This window comes from Myotis yumanensis, unplaced genomic scaffold (genome assembly GCF_028538775.1).
Source record: "Myotis yumanensis isolate MYYU_CA2020_CCGP unplaced genomic scaffold, mMyoYum1.0.hap1 SCAF_20, whole genome shotgun sequence".
Classification (NCBI taxonomy): domain Eukaryota; kingdom Metazoa; phylum Chordata; class Mammalia; order Chiroptera; family Vespertilionidae; genus Myotis; species Myotis yumanensis.
Window position 1 is genome coordinate 1381576 of NW_027223771.1, and position 15307 is coordinate 1396882.

General features: G+C 48.9%; 1 non-coding gene across 1 annotated transcript; it reads left to right on the forward strand.

Moving 5' to 3' along the window:
• Nucleotides 1–13621: 13621 nt before the first annotated feature.
• LOC138998732 (U6 spliceosomal RNA) lies at nucleotides 13622–13728 on the forward strand. Its single transcript, XR_011469234.1, has one exon. It is a non-coding gene; the product is annotated as a U6 spliceosomal RNA (small nuclear RNA).
• The last annotated feature ends 1579 nt before the right edge of the window (nucleotides 13729–15307 follow it).

Below are 15307 nucleotides of genomic sequence, written 5' to 3' on the forward strand. Positions count from 1 at the left end.
GTAAAGAGAAGGGCTGGCCCTAGGGATGTGCCAAGTGCAGGGAAGGCCCAGGGCTGATGACTGGTGAGGTGTGGTGAGGGCTTGCCCCTCCCCCTCCCACTGCACCAAGTCGCCAGCAGCGGATGGACTAGCAGACAGCAGAGAGATAAGGACAAACTTGGGGAGCTCATTTACCACAAGGGCTTCGGGACACAGGACTCATTTCCTACATAAACAATGAGCCCTTTATCAGTAAGATAAAGACCAACAGCCAACAGAAAGAAAGGAGCCAAGACAGTGTAAGTTAGAGAAAGACATGCCAATAACCGGTCCCCACTCGAAGATTCTGGGTCTCACTCATCATTAAAGAAATGCTAATTAAAACAGTGAGAGGCATAGGGCTCACTTTTAGCCAAGATTTGGGAAGATTGTGGATGCTCAGGGTGGTGAGGGTGTGGAGAAACAGTGCTCATATACCCTGCTGATGGGATGCCAATGGGTACAACCTTTCTGGAGGACAATTGGACAATTTGACATTTCCTACCAAACAGAATTCTTTTTTAAAAAATATATATACTAGAGGCCTGGTGCACAAAAATTCATGCACTCAGGATCCCTCAGGGGATGTCCAACTGATGGCTTAGGCCTGCTCCCTGGGGGATCAGGCTTAAGCTGGCCGTCAGACATCCTTCTGGCAACCCGCAAGCCCTCGGGGGATGGCCCACTCCCTGCAAGGAGCGGGCCTAAGCCGTTAGTCAAACATCCTTAGCGCTGCCGTGGAGAGGCTCCCACCACCGCCGCTGTGCTGGCCAGCCATGAGCCCACTTCTGGCTGAGCAGTGCTCCCCCTGTGGAAGCGCACTGACCACCAGGGGGCAGCTCCTGCGATGAGCATCTGCTCCCTGGTGGTCAGTGCGCATCATAGTGACCAGTTGTTTTGCCGTTAGGGTCAATTTGCATATTACCCTTTTATTATATAGGACTTTTTATTGATTTCAGAGAGGAAGGGAGAAGGAGAGAGAGATAGAAACATCAATGATGAGAGAGAATCATTGATTGGCTGCCTCCTGCACTCCCCCTACTGGGGGGGATCGAGCCTGCAACCCGGGCATGTGCCCTTGACCAGAATCGAACCCAGGACCCTTCAGTCCACAAGCTGATGCTTTATCCACTGAGCCAAACCGGTTAGAGCCAGAATTCTTTTTTGTTTGTTTGTTTATTTGTTTTGTTTGTTTTTTGTTAATCCTCACCAGAGGATATTTTTCCACTGATTTTTAGGGAGAATGGAAGAGAGTGGGAAAGACATAGAGAAACATTGATGTGATAGAAAGACATTGATTGGTTGCCTCTTACATGCACCCCATCTAGGACTGGGGCCGGGGAGGAGCCTGCAACCGAGGTACGTGTCCTTGATTAGAATCAAACTCGGAACCCTTTGGTCCACAGGCGACGCTATATCCACTGAGCCAAACCAGTTAGGGACAAACAGAATTCTTAAGGTACTGAAAGAAAATATTATATAATATTTTTTTATATTATTGGAGTGGGAAAACCTAACTAAGCAAGACATAAAATCCAGAAGCCATAAATCTTTAAAAAAAAAAAAAAGTATATATATATATATATATATATTTATATTTTATTGATTTTTCACAGAGAGGAAGGGAGAGGGATAGAGAGTTAGAAACATGGATCAGCTGCCTCCTGCACACCTCCCACTGGGGATGTGCCCGCAACCAAGGTACATGTCCTTGGCCGGAATCGAACCTGGGACCCTTTAGTCCGCAGACCGACGCTCTATCCACTGAGCCAAACCTGTTAGGGCAAATCTTTTTTTTTAAAGGACAGATTTGACATCATAAAAATGTAAAACATCTCAAGGGCTAGAGACCATGTCAAAGATAAAAGACAAGTGACAGGCAGTGCGTGCACCATGCATCATAGGCCTAAAATATGTAGCCCTATCAAAGGAAGAAGCTTTTCATTCCAGTACATAAATAGTCAAAGGACAAGAACAGGCAGTTCATGTGCGAAAAAATTTAAATGGCCACTCGTTGAGATATGACACTCATGCTCACTTAGGGATCCGAGAAATGCAGATTTAAAAGTTGATCGTATCTAGTGTTGGCAAAAGGAAAGGAATTGTGCTGTTGGCATCATGTGCTGGTAGAATCCTGAAGGGCCACTGGAGGTACCTCTCTAGGTAACATCTGCAGATAAGCTTCCAGGAATCTGTTCTTGGAATCACCTGCCCACCTGTGCGTGGACATGTGAACAAGTACCCTCATCGAAGAACTGTGTGTATTCGAGAAGAGCTGGAGATGCTCCAAATAATCAGAGGCAGGAAGAGAAAGGGGAGTTCACTTTGGATATTTCTGTATTGTTGGAACTTTTTCTATTCAATGTGGTTTTTTTTTAATTAATTCCCAAAACGGGGGAAATGCTACATATCTGATTTCAGCAAATTATTAGAGTGAGCTGAAATCCCAACACCTCCTGCCCCTAACTACCATTAAAACGTCCTTGGAATCAATCCAAATGAACTCTCAGGCACAGGCAGAACAAAGGAGGCACATGGCTCCATATGACCCAGCCCTCCCTAATGAGAGGAGGTGCCTGGCCGGTGTGGCTCAGTGGTTGAGCATCAACCTATGAACCAGGAGGTCAAGGTTTGATTTCCGGTCAGGGCACAAGCCCGGATTGCGGGCTCAATGCCCAGTGTGGGGCCGGCAGGATGATCCTCTCTCATCATTGATCTTTCTCTGAAATCAATAAAAACATATTTTTTTAAAAAAAAACAAGAGATGAAGAAGTGGACCTTCCACACAGCCCCATCCCACCGGCTGGAGAGGCGGATGTGGGGTGAGGATGTGGCCATGACTGCACAGAGGAGCAAGATGGAGGCAGCTTCTGCCACCGACCCACCCCCGGTGTCCATACTTGGGCTGAGCACCCTGCCTAGCCCAGGAGAGAGAACCAGGAGAACAGCCCAGACCTGCAACTTCGGGTTCAGAACGAGGAAGAGCGCTCACCTATACCACCCCAAGTCATGGGGCATTTCCAGCGAGGGCACCGTAAACCCGCAAACCCAGAACAGCCCGATGCAGACAGTCACGACCACGCTCCAGCTGGGCTGCGGATCTTGGCTCCGTCTTCCTCCAAATAGCACGAGTGACTCAGCCCTCCCAGGGTGCGCTTCCCTCTCTGCCTCCACCATTCGGTCTCATTCATGACTCCTCTCTGTATCATTACTCCCACTGACAGTCAAAATACTGAAGCGGGAGCACCCGCCAAGCAAAAGAGACACCAGCTGTGAACAATGGATGGAGGGAACAAATTACCCCAAAACTCAGTGGCTTAGAACAACAAACATGTATGATCTCACGCTGCTCGGGGTCAGGAGTTCCGAGCTGCTGAGCTGGGTGGTTCTGGCTCGGGGTCTGTCATGAAGCTGTAGTTAAGATGTCAGCTGGAGTTGGACTCATTTGAAAGCTTTAATGGGGCTGGAAGATACACTTCCAAGATGTCTCATCACGAGGCTGTAGGCAGGAGGCCTTCGTGCCTCACGAGCCAGCGTCTCCACAGTGCTGCTTGAGTGTCCTCACAACATGGCGGCTGGCTTCCCAGAGGGAGCGATCCAGGGGAGCAAGGCAGGGTCCCAAGGCGGCATGACCTGTCCCCACCTCCTTCCCAATCTCATCAGGTTCCTCTTTCCCACTGAACTGCAAACACACCACCTTTCCACCCGTCCCTCAACATCCCAGGTTCACCCTTTATATTTTCTCTCCTGCTGCCTAGAAGCCTTCTCGCCCGGATCTTTCTGTGGCTGCTTCCTTCTGACCTTTCGGGCCTCAGCTCGAATTTCACCTCAGACAAGCTTCCCTGAGCACCTCATCAAAAAGTAGTCCCGCCCGGCCGGTGTGGCTCAGTGGTTGAGCATCGACTTATGAACCAGGAGGTCACAGGCCCGGTTGCGGGCCCCATCTCCAGTGTGTGGCGTGCAGAAGGCAGCCGATCCATGATTCTCTCTCATCACTGATGTTTCTCTCTCCCTCTTCCTCTCTGAAATCAATCTAAAAAATATTTTTAGTCCCCACTCCTGCCTGTCACTCTCTCTCTCATGTCACCTTGCAGGGTTTTCTCCCACTGTTACAAATGCATGGGCGCTACCCAACGATACATAATTACATTCGATGGTTTGCCGGGGGCAGTCGGGACCAATGTCACGCTCCGCTTCCTTTATTCTCATCACCGTGTGGGGACTTCTTCCCAGCACTGGCCTCCATCTGAAATTACCTTGTTTACTGGTTTATTGCTCTTCTCCCTTCAAATACAGGGAGAGTCCTGGCATCCAACAAGACTCCTCTTGCTAGTTTAAGCTGAAGAGGAATTTTTTAAATATATTTTTATTGATTTCCAAGAGGAAAGCAGAGGGACAGAGAGAGAGCGAAACATCAATGATGAGAGGGAATCATGGATCAGCTGCCTCCTGCACACCCCACACTGGGGATTAAGCCCACAACCTGGGCATGTGCCCTGACGGGGAATCGAACTGTGGCCTCCTGGTTCATAGGTCGACGCTCAACCACTGAGCCACTGCGGCCAGGCGTGAAGAGGGATAGATTAAAGGATATTAGGGGCCTCATAAAATCTCCAGAAGGCAGGGAACCAGGCCTGGAGGCCATTTGCATGGATCGGTCCTCATATAAGTTCTACCACATACCCACTGCCGTCGCCTGGGGGCACTTAAGAAACCCCCCTTTTGGGATGCCCGCTGCTGCTACAGGATCTGCTGTCCTCCTCCCCAGAGAGGATCCCTGGCTCCTGTGTCTCAGGGTTGCCTCGCCTCATGCAGGTGCATCTGAATGGTGGTGTCTTAGGTCACCAGCCTTCCGCCCTGGGGTGATGCAAATTCATGAGGCCGGGAAATCTCCAGGGTCCAGGCTGGGGAGGAGCCTGCAACCAAGGTACCTGCCCTTGACCAGGACCCTTTGTTCCACAGGCTGGCGCTCCATCCACTGAGCCAAACCGGCTAGGGCTACATTTTCTTTTTGAGAAACTGCTCTCGGCTTGGCCCTGGGTCCCACTGTTGTCTGTAAGTATGGAGGAAGCGGGGTTGATGGGGTTAAGTAATAAAGGGGTCAGCTGTGGAGGATGTATGTCATCAACTCACTTGGCTTCCCCACACCATGGACCAATCATGCTGTGTTTCTCTCACACCGATGTTTCTCTCTGTCTTCCCCTCTCCCTTCCACTCTCCCTAAAAAATCAATAGAAAAATATCCTCGGGTGAGGATTAACAAAAAAAAAGAAAATAGTTCCTGGTGACAAGAGGCCCTGGCTTTGCTCCAGAACCAGGCTGTCTGCCGCCCTCTTGCTGGTGTGTGTGTTTGTTGCTCGTGCACTTATTTTTGCTGCCGAGAGCACCCTCCCGGGAAAGCACTGTGAGGACGGGGATGCTGTTCCTCTCTGTGGCTTCAGTCCCTACACCAGGGCCTGGCCTGTCAGAGGTGCCCATACATTTCAACTTAGTGAGTTGTGTCCATGGAGGCCCTCTAACGATGCATGCGGCTCACCTGTAACCAGCGGGAAACTGCAGAAATGACACCGTGCGACTTTTAGGGCTCAGCTCCCATGGCTTACTGCCTCTTTGTTTTGTTGTGTTGTGTTTTGGCTGTTCCCCGTTTCAGATTCCAGGTGGGGGGAAGGTCATGGGCTCATCTTGTCTATTTGTACCAAGCTGTAAGTCATAAGGGTCCGTTACATGGAGGCTCTGGGGAGAGAGATCCGCCCCACGTCAGTCAACCAGAGGGGCAGCGGCATCCCACACTCTGTGATTGGCATGTCTAGTACCACGGTAGCCCCTCTTACCTGCGGTTTGGGTTCGAAAACCTGCATGGAAGACTTTATCCCATGCAGTCAGTTATTCATGAAGATGCCTTAAATGCCCCCTACATTCTCTGCCGTACAGTAGCACCTATCAAAATTCTTACAAAATTCTAGTTCAGCCAGTTTTCCTTTCCAAGTGGGAACAGATGGCTGCTTCTCTGGGTGAGCACCAGATGAAGGAGCTCGTTTGCCTTATGGGTCTTTTTTTTTTTTAATTAAACTCAATTAATTAATTTATATGGATATTCAAATCCAGACGGAAGTTTATTTAGAAAGTCACAGAGGTAGGAAAAGTGAGCCAGCTGGGCTGCGTGGGCTCAGGGAACAAGCCACAGAGGCCAAAGAAGGGCCCCTGGAGCTCAGGAGAGAGAGCCAAGTTCAGGCCTTGAGGGAAGAAGTGAGGGGAAGGCGTGGGCATGCTCCAGAGAGAGTGGGCCAAGAGAGTGTGTTTTTTTTTATTATACAATCACCATATGCTCAATGTGAAAAAATAGAGAAAAGCTCAATGACAAATGTCACAACTGAGCACCTACTGTGTGCTGGCACTGTAGTAGGTGGTAGAGATGAAGCGTCAAGGCATCTGCCTGCTCTGTGGGTCCTGCATGAAAAACACACATCTTTCCACATTAGAGTCACACTCCTTATGATGAGATGCCCACAGTATGGGACACGTGGGACTCAGACCCACAGAGGCCCCAGGCCTTTCACATCTTCCATCTCTGCTCCCTGTGAGGCGGGCACTGAGTAAAAGGGAGACAGGATCTATGGCACTAATTTTTTAAAAATATATTTTATTGATTTTTTACAGAGAGGAAGGGAGAGGGATAGAGAGTTAGAAACATCGAGGAGAGAGAAACATTGACCAGCTGGGGATGTGCCCACAACCAAGGTACATGCCCTTGACTGGAATCGAACCCGGGACCCTTGAGTCCGCAGGCCGACGCTCTATCCACTGAGCCAAACCGGTTAGGGCAATGGCACTAATTTTTAAAATATATTTTTTATTGATTTCAGAGAGGAAGGGAGAGGGAGCGAGAGAGAGAAACATCAGTGAGGAGAGAGAACCATGGATCGGCTGCCTCCTTCACGCCCCCTACTGGGGATCGAGCCCGCAACCCAGGCATGTGCCTTGACCTGGAATCAACCATGACTTCCTGGCTCATAGGTCTATGCTCAACCACTTCGCCATGCCAGCCAGGCTCTGCACTATTAAGCTATCCTCTCCTCCCCTCTTTCCTGTCTCTCTTCTGTTTTGAATACATATATACTACAAGGCTTCTGATATATTTAAAAATCCACTTGTTCTTATTGGGTTAACACATGAATTGCCAGGAAGTCTGAATATAAGAGGGAGAAGATTAATCTGATCCCAAGCACGGAAGTAAAAGCAGAGAGCAGTGAACTTGTGTCGATAATCCTGTCCTCTGGAAGGGCCTCTCCCAAGGAAATGAAGGAAGATTTTAGCAAACAGCCCTGACCTGCTCTCAGCGCTTAGACAAGGACAACGCAGGGGAACGGGTGCCCCCTCGCATTAGCCTGTCGCTGGGGCTGCGACTAATAGGATTACGGGAGATTGGATTGTTAGAAGACAGACAAGAGAAATCTGGGCGGCAAATGGGAGGAATTAATGGAGAGATGAAAGGAAGACTAGGCGAAATGCCAGACTCTTAGGATAAAGTGTGAAGAATATGAGGGGGGAAAAATCCTTGACGTTTCTGCATAAATCAAGTGGAACAGAATCAATAAGCAAAATTTGTTTATCCCCCCTTTTCCCTTATTTACTGAATTCTTCTCAGAACTTAAAAGAGTACCTACAGCCCTAGCCGGTTTGGCTCAGTGGATAGATCGTTGGCCTGCAGACTGAAGGGTCCCAGGTTCGACTCCGGTCAAGGGCACGTACCTCGGTTGCAGGCTCTACCTTGGCCTGGGCCCTGGTCGGGGCTCAAGCAGGAGGCAACCAGTCAATGTGTTTCTCTCACATCGATGTTTCTCTTTGTCTTTCCCTCTCTCTTCCACTCTCCCTGAAAAGCAATGGAAAAACATCCTCAGGTAAGGATTAACAAACAAAACAAACAAACAAAAGTCTTCTCTGTTACAAACCCCCAAAACAGGTGCTCCTGGCAATCCCTAGGGCAGACCCCCTCCAATGTGATGGTCCCTTTCGCAGGTTTTATAAATACATGAATCGCTAGGGCTTCACAAGGGCACATGTCACGTGCGCCTATGAAATCAGAGCAAACATGCGTCCCTGCTCGACACGATTCCGGCGAGAGGCTTTCTAAATGTAGCGCGTGGCGTGCGCATCTCGGTGCAGCCTCTCCCTCATTAAAAAGCTCTATAATTACACACCTGGCACGGACGCTGCTGGAGATCTATATGAAAACTTGGCCCGGGCAGCACCTAACCCAAATCTGCAACTTCCTGGATCGAAACTGGCCAAGATTGTGTCTGAAAAAACCCTACCGGTTGTCAGAGACAATAAATGAAACTTGTCCTTGTGCGCTTCGTCAGGCTCTCCTCGCATCTCTGTGAGCACGGGACCAGGAAGGCTGGGCCTCGCCAGGGGAAAACATCTCAGAAAGGCAGGTGCAGCCCGGGGGAGGGGGGGGAGGCCGGGGGCAGGGGTGAGACCAGCCAGCTTCTGGGATCTGAATGCTGAGGGAACCACAAAAGGGAGATGTCTGCATTGCTTCTTCTTATGATTTTTCAAATACAGTGGGGCCTTGACTTACGAGTTTAATTCGTTCCATGACGGAGCTCGTAATTCAAATTACTCGTATGTCAAATCAACAGTGAACGAGTGAGACACGTGATGCTGGGCTGATGTTGTGGCGTTCGCTGCGCCAACTAGCGGTGGGGTATCTGAAGCTGGCTCGTAACCCGAATTTTAGCTCGCAACTCAAAGCAAAAAATCGGCGGAGAGATGGCTCTTATCTCGAAAAACTCGTTAGTTGGGACACTCGTAAGTCAAGGCCCCACTGTATATTTTTATTGATTTTAGAAAAGAAGGGAAAGAGAGAGAGAGAGAGAGAGAAACATCAATGATGAGAAAGAATCATGGATCAGCCGCCTCCTGCACACCCCAACACTGGGGATGGAGCCCGCAGCCCCGGCATGTGCCCTGACCGGGAACCGAACCGTGACCTCCTGGTTCACGTCCAGCAGGGCTGCACTGCTTCTTTGTAGAAACAAAATGCGGCCGAATGCCACCATCCTGAACCACAGAGGTACAGATCATTAGCCAAGCGGCTGTTGCTCAAGGAAGGCGGTTGGAGGTTTTGTCTTGTTTCCTGGGAATTTCTCGAAACCATGGTTTGTCTAGTTCCCAATTCTGCCGTGAGAGTCCCAGGGATGGCGGGGGCCAGGGCCGCCCTCCTAGCCCAAGCAGAGCGGCTTTGATTTGATGTGTTTCACTTATTTTCCTAATTTAATTTTTATTCAGTCAGTTGTACAATAAACATTGGTTAAATAGCAACAGTCTGAAAAGTTCAAACTTGAGAAACATCAATTCGTTGTTCCACTTATTTTTTTAAAATATTTTTTTTATTGCTTAAATTATTACAAAGAGTATATTTCTCCTTTTTTTCCCCCGCCCTTGACAATCCCCTGGCCTCCCCTACCCCCCAGTGTCTTATGTCCATTGGTTATGCTTATATGCATGCATACAAGTCCTTTGGTTGACCTCTTACCTGCCCCCCCTACCCCCCCACCCTCCCCGGCCTTCCTGCTGTAGTTTGACAGTATGTTCGAGGCAGTTCCACTTATTGATGCATTCATTGGTTGATTCTTTGTTTTTTAAAAAAAAATGTTTTTATTGATTTCTGAGAGGAAGGGAGAGGGAGAGATAGAAACATCAATGATGAGAGAGAATATGGATCAGCTGCCTCCTGCACACCCCCCACTGGGGATCAAGCCCACAACCCAGGCATGTGCCTTAGACTGGAATCAAACCCAGAGAACCCTTCAGTCCCCAGGCCGACACTCTATCCACTGAGCCAGGGCTCATTGGTTGACTCTTGTATGTGTCCTGACCAGGGATTGGACCTGCAGCCTTGGCATATTCAGACAACGCTCTAACCAACTGAGCTCCTTGGCCAGGGCTATTGATGGATTTTTTTTTAATGGATTTTAAAATTTAAATCATCTACTGACTTCCAGTCTCCCTCCATGTAAGATGGAGGTTAAGCTCTATTATCACGCACTTCATCCCCAAACCCCCACACCCTGCATCCCGTGTCCGAGCTGCCCACGGACTCTGGGGAAAGGGAGAGTTTCAAAGAGGAAGAGACCACGAATGGCAGTGGGGCTCAAAGAAAGGCGGGGACTGATGGAGTCAACGGGATGGAGAGACAGGAAGTTGGTGAGATCCGAGGTGAGAGCTGCTTCCCTGGGTGGACAGAAACCACAGATGTTGGCTGCAGGAGATGAGAAAGTAAGGCAGGGAGTATGGGCAGCGCTCTCCAGAAACTTGGCTTTGAAGGTGGGCCAGGAGCCCTGTGGTTAAGTTCTCCAATAGCCTGAAAGCCGTGCAATACCATCAGGCAGCTGTATTGAGTGTTTTGGGTTTTTTTTCTCTTTCTGGGGAAAAACGATAAACAGCCCTAAGCGGTTTGGCTCAGTGGATAGAGCGTCGGCCTGCGGACTGAAGGGTCCCCGGTTCAATTCCGGTCAAGGGCATGTACCTTGGTTGCGGGCACATCCCCAGTAGGGGGTGTGCAGGAGGCAGCTGATGGATGTTTCTCTCTCATCGATGTTTCTAACTCTCTCTTTCTCTCCCTTCCTCTCTGTAAAAAAATCAATAAAATATATTTTTAAAAAAGGTAAACAAAACAAAATGTGACTCTTCACAATTCAAAGTCCCTCCAAAGACACGGTTTACAACTTCAGTACAAGAAGAATAGGAGTGTTTTCAAAGCCCTAGGGAAACCTCCTGTCCCAAGACTGTCAGTTACTGAACAGAGAGGGGAGGGGAGCGTGATGGGAAGGTGTTTGACTAATTATCTCGGTTCCTAGAAGAGACTGTAGCAGGCCCAGGTGATGCCCTCCCTTTGGAACAAAGTGCTTGGTTGTGGACACCCCGTGTGAGCTCCCCAAAAAGTTGGGGATCCAATTCTCTTTGGCTATTTTTTTAAAGGAGACTGACATCCGTGTGGTCATAACCAGGTCTGTATGATGTTGTCACAGAGAGAAAGGGAACGTAGACTCGACCCTTTGGACTGGTCCGCAGGTGCCTCGGTGTCTGGATATTCCCCTTCGTTTCTGATTTCCGCAGAACTCACACTTAGGGTGCGCGTAGAGACGGGGCTGACGCAGGGGAGCAGAGTGAGTGAGAGGAGGAGGAGGGGAGATGGAGTCAAGGGGGATATATATATATATATATCCTATGTAATAAAAGCCTAATATGCCAAGTGTCTGGTTGATTGGTCGGCCATTCAACCAATCAAAACGTAGTATGCTAATGATATGCTAAGGCCGCTCAACTGTCTGCTATGATGTGCACTGACCACCAGGGGGCAGACGCTTCAACCAGTAGGTTAGCTTGCTGCTGGGGTCCGGCCAATCGGAACTGAGCAAAACCAGCCTGACATGCCCTGGAGCCCTCCCTAAGCCCCTTTCCCACTGGCCAACCTCCTGCATCTCTCCCCAGCCCAGATTGTGCACTGGTGGGGTCCCTTGGCCTGACCTGCAGGCCAGGCCAAGGGACCCCACTGGTGCACGAATTCATGCACTGGGCCTCTAGTGTGTGTGTGTGTGTGTGTGTGTGTGTGTGTGTGTGTATTTTTTTAAAATTGATTTCAGAGAGTAAGGGAAAGGGAGAGAGAGATAGAAACATCAATGATGAGAGAGGATCATTGATTGGCTGCCTCCTGCATGATCGGGGATTGAGCCCCCAACCTGGGCAAGTGCCCTGACCAGGAATCAAACCATGACCTCCTGGTTCGTAGGTCAACGCTCAACCACTGAGTCACCACAGCCAGGCTTTGAATTCTCTTTACGCAGCTTTTGTGAAACATGATATACGAAAACGCATAAGCCTGTAAGTGGACAACCCACAGGCCAGTGATGAAGCACGGAGCCTGGGCAGGACGGACCCTCCCCGCTGCTCCTGGCCAAGGTCTCACCCCCATCCAGGTGAGGAGAGGTTCCCATTCCTCTCACACCAGAGACTGTGGTGGCACAGGGCGTTGTTTTCAGAGGTGGTTCTGCACACTTCAGCTGGTGAATGGCACCGAGCCCATGCCGTGGGGAGTGGTTTTCCCTAACACGTCAACGGGCAGGTAGGTCTCCCCACGAGGCTCCGGTGTGGATCAGGAACATAAATGAAAGTCTATTGCAGGGTTCCTCAAACTACGGCCCACGGGCCACATGCAAATACAAATACTGTATTTGTTCCCGTTTTGTTTTTTTACTTCAAAATAAGATATGTGCAGTGTGCATAGGAATTTGTTCATAGTTTTTTTTTAACTATAATCTGGCCCTCCAACGGTCTGAGGGACAGTGAACTGGCCCCCGTTTAAAAAGTTTGAGGACCCCTGGTCTATTGGATCGTTGGGACGCCTTGGAGCACTTCCGAGATGACAGATGAGTGAGAGGCTGCTGGGTGACATTTAGCTATAGCACCAAACTTAGCCAACGTCTCCTCGCAATATGGCCAAGCCAGCCCGGAAGTGGACCGGACCTCGTGGCTGGAGGGGCTGCCAACACTCTCTCCTGGCCCATGCCGGGCACGGCCCACCTGCTCGTGCTGGGCCAGCTGCCCACGCTCCTACAGGGGCAGTTTTCTGTTCAAAATTTCTCTCCTCTCTTTGCATGGATCACATGGTGTAGTAGACTGCTCAGGCTGCCATGGCAAATTCCATAGACTGTTTCTTTGTTTGTTTGTTAATCCTCACCCGTGGATATTTTTCCATTGATTTTTAGAGAGAGTGGAAGGAAGGGGAAGAGACAGAGAGAGAGAGAAACATCAATGTGAGAGAGACACATTGATTGGTTGCCTCCCACACGCACCCCAAACGGGGCTGGGGATCGAGCCTGCAACTAAGGTATGTGCCCTTGACCGGAATCGAACCCGGGACCCTTCAGTCCGAGGGCCAATGCTCTATCCACTGAGCCAAACCAGCCAGGGTTAGACTGTGTTCCTTAACAGCAATCCATTTCTCACAGCCCTGCAGGCTGGAAGGTCCAATATCAAGTCCTGGCAGGTAAGTTTCATTCTGAGGCCTGTTCTGTTGGCGTGGAGAAGGCCACCATCTTGCTGTGTGTTACACGCCGCCTTTATGCAAGCAGCGGGGAGAGAGAACTCTGGTCTCTCTCTTCTTATAAGGGTACCCATTCTATCAAATTAGAGCCCACTTTTCTGACGTTATTTAACCTTAATTACCTCCTAAAGACCCTTTCTCCAAACACAGTCCCATTTAATTAAACAATTTTTTTAATATATTTTTATTGATTTCAGAGAGGAAGGGAGAGGGAGAGAGAGATAGAAACATCAACGGTGAGAGAGAATCACTGATCAGCTGCCTCCTGCACGTCCCATACTGGAGATCAAGCCCGCAACCCGGGCATGTGCCCTGACCAGGAATCGAACCGTGACCTCAGATTCATAGGTCAACATTCAACTTCTGAGCCATGCCAGCTGGGCAATAAAAATAATCTTTTTAAGAAAATTCTTCTAGGCATACACTTAAGATTTACTTTATTGTACGTATGGTATGCTATGCCTTAAACAATGTTTTAAAAAATAAACACAAACAGTGCTTGCTTTGGCAGCACTTGTACTAAAATTGGAACAATGCAGGGAAGATTAGCATGGCCCCTGGGCAAGGATGACAAACAAATTTGTGAAGCATTCCATATTTTTGAAAAATAAATTTAAAAATAAAAAACAAATGCAAAAGAAAAGAGAATCCGGGCCCAGCCAGGTGTAGCTCAGCGGCTGAGCGTCGACCCAGGAACCAAGAGGTCACCGGTTCGATTCCCGGTCACGGCATATGCCCAGGTTTCGGGCTTGATCTCCAGTGTGGGGGCGGGAGGGGCATGCAGGAGGCAGCCAATCAATGATTCTCTCTCATCATTGATGTTTCTATCTTCCTCTCCCTTCCTCTCTGAAATCAATAAAAAATATATTAAAAAAAAAAAAAAAGAAGAAGAGAGAGAGAATCCGGTTAAATCTCTGAGGACTTTGGGAATGAGGCTGGTGGTCCCTGGTGTTCTTAGGATGAGAAGTGACACCCAGTGCTTAACCTGTGGGAAGGGAAGGAACTTAACTTTTATTGAGCATTTTGGTTAGTCAGGGTGGTTCTGGCCATAAGAAACAGAAGTCCACTCCTGTGTCAAGTATACAGAGTCCTCCATGAATCCAAAAGAATCTGAAGAGCTAGGCCTCACACGAGACAGAAGCTTGGGGTTTCCTCATTTTCAGCTCCATCCATCCATCCATCCATCCATCCATCTATTCATCTATTCATCCATCCTGCATCTACCCATCCATCCATCCACCTATGTCCATCCATCCATCCATCCATGTATCCATCTCCCCATCCATCCATTCACCTATGTCCATCCATCCATCCATCCATCCATGCATCCATGTATCCATTTACCCATCCATCCATCCATGTATCCATCTATCCATCTGTCCATCCATCCATCCATCCATCCATGTATCCTTCTACCCATCCATCTATCCACCTATGTCCGTCCGTCCATGTCCATCCATCCATCCATCCATGTATCCATCTATCCATCTACCCATCCATCCATCCATCCATCCATCCATCCATCCATGTATCCATCTATCCATTTACCCATCCATCCATCCATCCATCCATCCATCCATCTCTCTCTATTTCTGTTTCTCATACAATTCCTGCCTATGCTGGTGTAACCACCCCCAGTACCTTTTGGACCCACTTCCTCTCCTTTCTCCTTTTGGTTTCAAAATGACTGCAACAGCTGCTTAGTCAACATGAGCCTCCCTCTTCGGCTCCCTCCATCAACTATTCTTTCCCTGTGTATCTCTCAGGTCAGCCTCCTGAGAAGGGCATCCGGCTGGGTCCCAGCACCCCTTTTCAAGCCAGTCTTCAAGCTGCTGTTGGGCCCTGACATCTGGAACCAGGAAGAAGAAGGCCATGAGCTACAGTTCAAGGCCATGTGAGGTCCGGGTCCTGGGTTAGGATGACTTCTATTCACCATGGCTGTGGAGGGGCAGGCAGCAGTGATGGGTGTCTCAGAAATGGGGCCACTTTGTTAGGCATTGGGATTTTAAGGATGTCCATATGCTAGTATTTCCCTGTAATGTTTTTGGTTTTGGATTCAGGGTTATGCTAGTCTCAAAAAAATGAGTTGTGAATTATTTTCTCCTCTTTAATTTTTTGTAAGAGTTTATATAGCAGTGGCATCACTTCTTTCTTAAATATCTGGTGGAATTCACCCGTAAA